Source organism: Microtus oregoni, unplaced genomic scaffold (genome assembly GCF_018167655.1).
Source record: "Microtus oregoni isolate MIOR12 unplaced genomic scaffold, Mior012 000008F_ref0000371, whole genome shotgun sequence".
Classification (NCBI taxonomy): domain Eukaryota; kingdom Metazoa; phylum Chordata; class Mammalia; order Rodentia; family Cricetidae; genus Microtus; species Microtus oregoni.
In genome coordinates this window covers 51,441,776-51,451,180 of record NW_024543067.1, presented here as the reverse complement: position 1 = coordinate 51,451,180, position 9,405 = coordinate 51,441,776, and the positions used below count along the sequence as shown (strand labels likewise).

The following is a 9,405-nucleotide window of genomic DNA, read 5'->3' as shown; positions in this document are numbered from 1 at the left end:
CAACACACACCTCCAGCATCTTGAGAACAAGTGCTTCTCAGAGGCACAAACACATTGCATAGAACACTAAAGACAAAAGCTCCACTTGGGCAATGAACTGCCATTTTCATCATAAGCCTTTCGTTCTTATTTTCAATTATGTGCATGTAGAACTTTAAAGGGAACAAAAAGAATGAAACACCATCTTCACACACTCATTTAACTGCTGCTGATCAACATTCTAAGCAGCTGAAGTTCACTTTAGGCATGTTATAAGTTCCTGTATTGTGGGACTCCAGTTTCTCATACCACATAACACGGACTCTCACTGTAACTGCAGCAACTACAGATGCCACCTTATGCAGCCAGTCCCACTGCTTAGCAGGCCAACCCAGTGAGAATAAGAGAAATATTTAATTCCTTTTTTAGTCATAAAAGAGAGAGGGGAGAGAGTGAGAAGAGAGAGAGAGAGAGAGAGAGAGAGAGAGAGAGAGAGAGAGAAAGAGAGAGAGAGAGAACTTCATGGCTTTCCCTGCCCCTTATATCTATAACCCACTGCTGGATGAAGGGACACCATGATTTTAGATGACCCAGAGTTACTGAACTTTTTTTTTTTTTTTACTAGAAAGGTATCTAATTAACTGAAGACAGGGACAAGGAAAAAGATTTATCCAGAATGCTAGCAAAAGGAAAAGATATCAGGCTTAAAAATAAAGATCATAAAGATCTTGTCGCCGACAAAGATTGTCTCAGCTCCCTGTTTGTGGCCCTTTTATCATTAGCTAAAGGGAAGCCCTGAGGCTTATATTAAGAAATATTCAGTTCCTGGGGACGTCTAGTTGTCTCTTGGGTAATCTCCAGTGGGACTATCCCAAAGGTTGCTAGCATGTAGTCACAAGCTTATGCTGCCTCCGTAAACACTGAAAGCATCATATTTTAGATAGAAGTAATCCATTGACCTTCGGAGCCAAAAACTTCCCTGTCCTTTAAGGGGCAGAAAAGAGACTAGAAAAGGTTAGGACTCTGGGTCCTGGACAAACATTTTCTTAAGGGTCTAACAGGTCTGCATGCTGAGATGAGCAGCATCTGGCCCCAAGCTGAAGGCGGCAAGACAAGCAGCAGATTCAGTAAGAACACAGAGATGCCAAGCAGATCCGGTAAGAATGCAGAGATGCCAAGCAGATCTGGTGAGAATGCAGAGATACCAAGCAGATACAGTAAAAACACAGAAATGCTAAGCAGATCCAGTAAAAACATAGAGATGCTAAGCAGATCTGGTAAGAATGCAGAGATGCCAAGCAGATCTGGTAAGAATGCAGAGATGCCAAGCAGATCCGGTAAGAATGCAGAGATGCCAAGCAGATACAGTAAAAACACAGAAATGCTAAGCAGATCCGGTAATAACGCAGAGATGCCAAGCAGATCCGGTAAGAATGCAGAGATGCCAAGCAGATCCGGTAAGAATGCAGAGATGCCAAGCAGATACAGTAAAAACACAGAAATGCTAAGCAGATCCGGTAAAAACACAGAGATGCTAAGCAGATGCGGTAAAAACACAGAGATGCTAAGCAGATCTGGTAAGAATGCAGAGATGCCAAGCAGATCCGGTAAGAACACAAGAATGTCAAGTTTTCAACCATCCTGTCATCCAGTAGACACGTGTCTAAATGGGCATGCTATCAACAAGAAAGCCATCTTGTCCTTGAAAGGTAACTTAAGCAACCATTGTCATCATAACCCACAGCAAACTGACACCTGTTTCTAAGCTTGGGAGAGACTACCAACATATTGTTCAGCTATGTGACCACCAAACTTACTAATTTTTGCAATCAACTAAAAGCAAGGCTGAGGGGCATCTTTTGATGAATGATTGACATGGGAAGGCTCAGCCCACTGTAGGCTATGTCACCCCTGGGCAAGTGGGCCTGGATTGCACAAGAAAGCGAGGGCCATGGAAAGGAAGCCTCTAAGAGTCATTTGTCGGGAGAAGTGGGTGAGGACTTGCGGTGGTATCTGAAAATGAAATGTGGCAACTGTGGTGAGATTTCAGAGAAGTGGCAGTGTATCCGACTGATGGACAGTGTGGCGTTGAAAGGAGGCTGTGGCCGTACCTCCAGGGTCCAGAAGTGCGAACTGTGTGCACCGGGAAACTCCATTGCAATTCTGAGCAGCGCCGGTCACGTCTTACAGTGCTGAAGACAATGAGAAGTTCAAGACAAAAGTAGAGTCTGAGTGTCAGTGTCGTGGCCTTGAGCAAACTGACTTCCAGCCCCAAGCCGGGTTTGCCTCTGAAGGTGTGGAGTCAGGGACAGTCTTCAGTGACATCAATCTGCAAGAAAAGGACTGAACAGACTATGACGAGAAGGCTCAGGAGTCTTCGAGGTCACCCATCAGTTTGTGAAGTGCTGAATTGTGTTACTACAAATTTTCCCCGGAAGAACTGAGAGGAGAAAAGGGGCCCTGAGCAGCAAATCCCACGGAGGCTTCTCATCATGATCTCCTAGCACCTGTACCAGCCCTCACAGTCTGCATGCTGGGGTTTGCCACAGTTCTAAGTCCCACCAATAAAGCCCCCACTGGTGTGTAAAAGGAAAAAAAAAAAGAATCATTTTTCTGCTTCATTTTCTGCCTCCAGGTTCCTGCCTTAGCTTCCCTCAATGATGCACTGTAAGCTATAGGATGAAAGAAACCCTTTCCTCCTCAACTTGCTGTTCGTCATGATGTTTATCATAACAACAAAAAGCAAACTACAGGAACCAGAGAGATGGCTCAGTGGTTAAGAGCACTTAGAGCTCTTCCAGAAGACCTAGGTTCAATTCCCAGCACCCACATGGCAGCTCATAACTGTCTGTAACTCCCATTCCGGGGGACTCAACACCCATGGCAAAATTCCAGTGTACATAAAATAAAAATAATTTTTAAAAGAAAAGAACCCCCCCCAGGATTGCTTAAAATAAAAAGGAACCTAGAACATAAAACGTACTGTAAGTGAAGACAAAAATTAGTTCTAGTTTTTAGATTTTTAAATATTTTTTTAAAAAAATAAAAGAATGACAATGTTATACAACAAATTCATGCTCCCCGCCCCCCATTCATGTGTTGCCCTGCAGTGGTCCAGATGAGAAATGTCCCCAATAGGATAGGTTAGTGTATCTAAACACTAGCTTCCCAGTTGATGGCACTGTTTGGGGAGGTGGTGCAGCCTTGCTGTAGGAAACTGCATCCCTGGGAGCAGAGTTTGAGTGCTCATAGCCTCACCCCACTTCCAGTTTCTTCTTCTGCTTCCGGCTCCTGGTTAAAGATGAGATTTCTCAGCTGTCTGCTGCAATGCTGTTCCTGCCCAGTACTGTCAGGTCCAAAGTCTGGTGGTTAGACTAAAGCCAGCCTTCTTCAGGAACTTGTGAAGCTGGTTCCCCTCTACCAAAAGGAGGCTTTTCCCCTACCTCTGGGGGAAAGGACAAATGCTATCTGTGGTGCCTATTAGCATACCAAAGCGCGTGCTGGCCTCCAGGTTCCCTCAGTACCTGTTCATAGTCAGAGTCCTGTCTCTTCTCTGTCCCCACCCTCCCTAGACTTCCCCCAGCCCATGAGCTTTCCTCCCTCAGCTGCTCATTCTCCTTTTAGCCCTGCTGTTTCACTCTGCTCACGCTTGGCTCTGTCCTATACCTTCTCTTGGGCCTCTCTCTCGGTCCATCCCCTCTCTTTGGCCTGCACTCTTTTTGTCTCCATCTCTTGATCTCCCCTGACCCCTCTCCTCTGTTCCTGTTTCTCTCCTGGCCAGGCCCAGTCTGATGGCCATGTTCAGTCTACTGCTTTCTTTCTCTGTCCTAGACTCTTCCAGATGCCTCTGGCAGTTCCCTCCCTCAGACCTACAACAAAAACCTTTCCCTCAGCCCTCATTGTATGATTATAACCATAATTGTATAAATTGATGGTGATGTCGTCAATTTATACAATTATGAACTCTAATCCTCTGAAACAGTAACTCAAATAAAATCTTTCTTCTATAGGCTGCTTTTGGGCATGGCGTTTTAGCCCAACAGAAAAAGCAGCTTATACAAGCTCTAAGGTCAAATGTAACTATATTTGTAGAAAGGCTCTTTAAAGGGATAATTATAGTCAAGGATACAATAAGGACACCACCTTGATTAATGTGATTGGTGTCTGTGTAGAAAGAGATGTCAGGGACATAATTTTTAAAAGAAAAGAACCCCCCCCCCCCCAGGATTGCTGTCTGTTAAGACAGGAGACGAAGACCAAAGGGAAACCAGACCTGCCTATACCTGGATCTTGGATTTGTAGCCTCTAAAACTGTGGGCTACTGCATCCATCTATCTGTGGTATTTTGCATTGGCAGCTTGAGGTAGTATACTTAGTGACATGTAATTGAATATTATGTTACTTTCATATTCCAGAGTCCACTAATAAAATTTTATTAGAGCACAACCTCACCCATTTATTTACATTTTGTCTGGTGTTGGTTTCCTTGTCAGAACAATCAAGCAGTTGGTACAATGACTTGTATGACCTGCCAAGTCTGGAATATTTGCTAGCTGGTCCTTTGCAGAGAATGTCTGTGGACTCCTCCTGGTATCTCACGCACATTGCCAATTTGCAGCATTTGGCATCCAGGGGTCCCTTCAAACTACTCCACCAGGTTCCAAGTCCAACTTCTCTGGGATTCAGCACTATAGAAATGTCCTTTGCCCGATGGCCTGATAAGCAAATAAGACTATATCTTATCTTCCCCACACATTCAAAGCAGAGTACATTCTCACACCAGATGGCCCCTGGAATTCCTGAAACTACACCCTGACCTGTAAGTCACTGCCACACTCTGAACATAGATGTGCTGGCTGGCCTCTGTCAACTTGACACAAACTAGAGTCATCTAAAAGGAGGGAACCTCAATGAGAAAATGCCTTCATAGGATCTGGCTGTAAGGCATTTTCTTAATTAGTTAGTGATCAATGGGAAGGTCCTGCCCATTGTGGATAGGGCCACCCGTGGGCTGGTGGTTCTGGGTTCTACAAGAAAGAACAAGCCATGGGGAACAAGCCAGTAAGCATCACTCCTTCATGGCCTCTGCATCAGCTCCTGCCTCCAGGTTCCTGTAGCTGTCTGAGTTCCTGTCCTGACTTCCTTCGATGCTAAATAGCAATAGGGAAGTGTAAGCCAAATAAACCCTTTCCTCCCCAACCTGCTTTTTGGTTACGGTGTTCATTGCGGTAGTAGAAACGCTAAGAAAACAATCCTTTCCTGTGTTGGGGGCTGGTCAGCAATGGTTTCCTTTCTGCTAATGTTTGGGTGTTAATAATTACAAATGGACTGCACCATCTGATAGTTGGTATTTCTTATAGTATGTTTAAGTGCTAATTTTAAAGGATACTTCTTAATATTATATCCTAAATACTATAAGACATGGTGATATTTTGCTTGTGCTTTAACAAATAGCCTGAAGATAAGAGTGTAGAGCTAGTCACACTAGTTAGCCATGGAGGCTAGGGAGTGGGTGCACACACCTTTAATCCCAACACTCAGGAGGCTGAGGGAGAAAGGCCATGAGTTCAACATCAGCCATGGCTATACAGTGAGATTTTATATCAAAAAATTAAATTGCCAGGTATGGTGGCCCATGCCTTTAATCTCAGCACTTGAGAGGCAGAGGCAGGCAGATCTCTGAGTTCGAGGCCAGCCTGGTCTACAGAACAAGTTCTATGACATCTAGGGCTTCACAGAGAAATCCTGTCTTGGAAAACCAAACCAAAAAAAAAAAAAAATCCAAGATTAATTTTTGAAAGCTGACAGAAAATAGCAGTATAGCATTTCATGGTGATACTGAGCAGGTTAGACAATGAAGCTTAGTTCTCAGACCAGTCTGAGGTTGTGCCAGAGCCTAGGGAACAATCTTCCTGGCCCTCCCTTGTTTGGACATCAGGGAGCTAATCACATTTTCCCATTTCTCGGGAAAGTTCCCGAGAACTGTGAACAGTCCCAGGTGCTCTGAGACTACTAATTATTCAGTTTGCCAAACTAAAGGGTCTCACTGAGGAGACACCAACAGGATAAACAAGGACACAAATCTGGTCATTTTTTCTCGCATGCCCCGAGTACTCACTCCCTCTTTCCTTTCCAATGAACTTTTATTTCTATCACCTGCTCTTTTCTGCACGTTTCCATTTTAAGGGCATTCCTGTTCAACTAATTCCTCAAAGCAGTCATCAGTAGTTCCCAAGTGTCATTCTTATCACTTTATCTTGAGAAACACGGTGTGCTAAACTCGAGAAAAAATACACAAAATATGTAAGTGACTAACAGAAGATAGTTAGTCACCCACTTCTCCTGGGTGGGCTATTACATTTACTGTGCAGAGTGATCGATAGCAAGAAAACAGGGAAGGGGGTTAAAAAATTGCATATTCAACCCAGAATTCCTCTGTCCCTGAAAGATATATTCCAAGACTCTCAGTGGATGCTCAAAATCACAGAGATTGGGGCCAATGAGATGGCTTGGTAAGTAAGGATGCTTGCCACGAAGTCTGACAACGTGAATTCAGCTCCCAGATCCCAAACAGTGGAAGGAGAGAACTGACCCCCTACGTGATCCTCTGATCTCCACACATGTGCTGTGGCGCACACACGTGCATACACACTCACAATTTTTCTTTTGTTTGCCTGTGTTTTTGAAACAGGGTCTATGTCCCCTTGGGTGTCCTAGAGCTCATTTGTCAGCCTCAAAAATCACAGATCCGACAGCCTCCACCTCCTGAGAGCTGGGGTTTAAGGTGTGTGCTACCACTCCCAGTTTCAGAATTTTTTATGTTAAGTAGAAAGAAAGCATAGATGTGACCAAACCCTACAAAACCCTGTTTTTCTTTTCATATCTGTAGCTGAGTTTAATCTATAAACCAGGCACAGTAAGAAATTAATAAAAACAAAAAAGCCGGGTGGTGGTGGCGTATGCCTTTAATCCCAGCACTTGGGAGGCAGAGGCAGGTGGATCTCTGTGAGTTCTAGACCAGCCTGGTCTACAAGAGCTAGTTCCAGGACAGGATCCAAAAAAAAGAAATTAATAAAAACAATTATAATATAATATAATAAAACAAGTGAATGCGATCTTTCTAAAATGTTACTTGACAAACTCTATGACAGACATGACTGATCTGATCAAATCTGATACCCCAGCTGACTAAAGTGACCACTGGGGAGTGGTAGTCTACACAACACCATGATGGCAAAGGGAACATCTGCCACCCAGGCAGCATAAGCAGGGTGCTGAAAGAATCCATCACACTATTCAGAATGATGGATAGCATAAAACTCACCAATTGTTTATTTCTAAAAATTTCTACTTAATCTGTTTGGACTACAGTTACACATAGGTAACCAAAACCGTGGGAGAAGAAGCCACAGCTAAGGTTGGGCTACTCCGGAGAGAGGGCACATAAGAGCTGTCCTGGAGGCTGTCACTCCAACTTTCTTCAGCTCAGCCCAGACGCAGTTATGAGTTACATCTGTGTCAAACAGTGGTTCTCAATCTTCCTAATGCTGCAGACCTTTTATACAGTTCCTCACGTTGTGGTGGCCCCAACCGTAAATTATTTTCATTGCTACTTCGTAACTGTAATTTTGCTACTGTTATGAATCATAATATTTGTTTTCCAATGTTCTTAGGTGATCCCGGTCCAAGGGCTGACGCCCCCCCCCCCCCCCCCGGGCAAGGGGGTTGCAACCCACAGGTTGAGAAACACTGGTGTAAAAGATTGTTTAAAGACCAAGATAAGAGTTGGATATACCAACTGACAGGGAGGCCAATGAAATTTCCATCTCTAGGGTGCTCAGCATGGCCATCTCCTTCGTTTGCAAACCAAGGACTTATTGAAAGCAGCACCCTTATAAGCACAGTCGCGAATTAACCAGAGCCATCCCTTGGCGAGAAAGCCAAGCATTGCATGCAGCAGAAATGTCAATCACAACTCTCAAGATGCCTCTCCCTAAACTTCCAAATCACTCATTTGAACAGATCCAAACTAGTAATCTAAAAATCAAACTCAACCTGCAAATATGGGCTTGGCTGCCTGCACATGCCATGTGTGCATGCTGGTGAATGTGCGTATCTGTGCATCTATGCATGTGTATGTACATGCAGGTGCATCTTCATGTGAAGGCCAGACAGTGACACGGTCTTCCTCAACCATGCTCCACATTTTGAGAAAGGGTACCTCACTGAATCTGGAACTTGATAATTTGAACTGCCTGGCCAGCCAGCCCCAGGGATCCAGCTCTGCCTCCTCAGCACTGGGTATGCTACTGTGCCTGGCACTTACGTGGACGCTGGAGATCAAACTCAGGGTTGCACGTTGGCACAGCAAGCACTTCGCTTGTGCCTTTTCCCAGCCTTACTATCTTCAATATTTGTGTAGCCACTTTACTAAAGCAGCATAGTCCCTAACTACATTCTAAGTATTTGTCCTTATACCCACAGGTAAGTGTTCTTACCCTTCGTAAAGGAAACTTCTAGATGAAAATCATTACAGAAAACCACAACCAATCAGAAGTAGAGTGGTGGCGCCAGTTCCAACTAATAACGTCTACAACACAACTCCAACTTCTAAGGGCCAGGGATTACTGTGGAATGGGGAGGGAAGACTGTAAAGGCAAGAGGGTCAGCGGGTTTGCTATGAGATCATGTCTCTTAGAAATGCCAGAAACTACATCGTTGAGGGTTTATCACTGTGGGTGCCTAAGTATGACCACCAGTGGACATGCAAATGTGGAAGAGAGAAAGCTCACGAGGCTTTAACCCTACACAAAGAACTACGAGCACCTAAGGAATGCTGAGATTGGGAGAAATAGTGGGAAGAACACACTAACTGGTTATCCAATACCAAATGTGTAGAAGTTAGCTCAATTTGGGAAATAATTAGACTAGCTAAAAGATGAAACGACTATATTTGTACTTATTATAAGGGGAAAACTCACAGAACAGGAACAAGAAGTTCAAGCTCAGCTGTGCCGCAAGGGAACCACAGAGAGAGAGAGAGAGAGAGAGAGAGAGAGAGAGAGAGAGAGAGCGCACACCTGGGCCATGCACCTGTTTTTCTCCAAGTCCCAGAAAGCCACACCCTAACTTGGTCCCACCTTTTTTTTTAATTTTATTTATTTATTTATTATGTATGCAATATTCTGTGTCTATGCTCGAAGGCCAGAAGAGGGCACCAGACCCCATTACAGATGGTTGTGGGCCACCATGTGGTTGCTGGGAATTGAACTCAGGACCTTTGGAAGAGCAGGCAATGCTCTTAACCTCTGAGCCATCTCTCCAGCCCATTGGTCCCATCTCTTAAAGATAATTGGTTAACAAGGCTTCCCCATCACAAATGGTCAACCCTGAAAACATATATACACAGCATTATATAGACTTAGC

The 9,405-nt window shown here is 44.3% G+C and overlaps 1 pseudogene; it reads left to right on the top strand.

Moving 5' to 3' along the window:
• The first annotated feature begins 1,881 nt into the window (after positions 1-1,881).
• On the top strand, positions 1,882-2,388 carry LOC121451374 (annotated as a pseudogene).
• Positions 2,389-9,405: the final 7,017 nt, after the last annotated feature.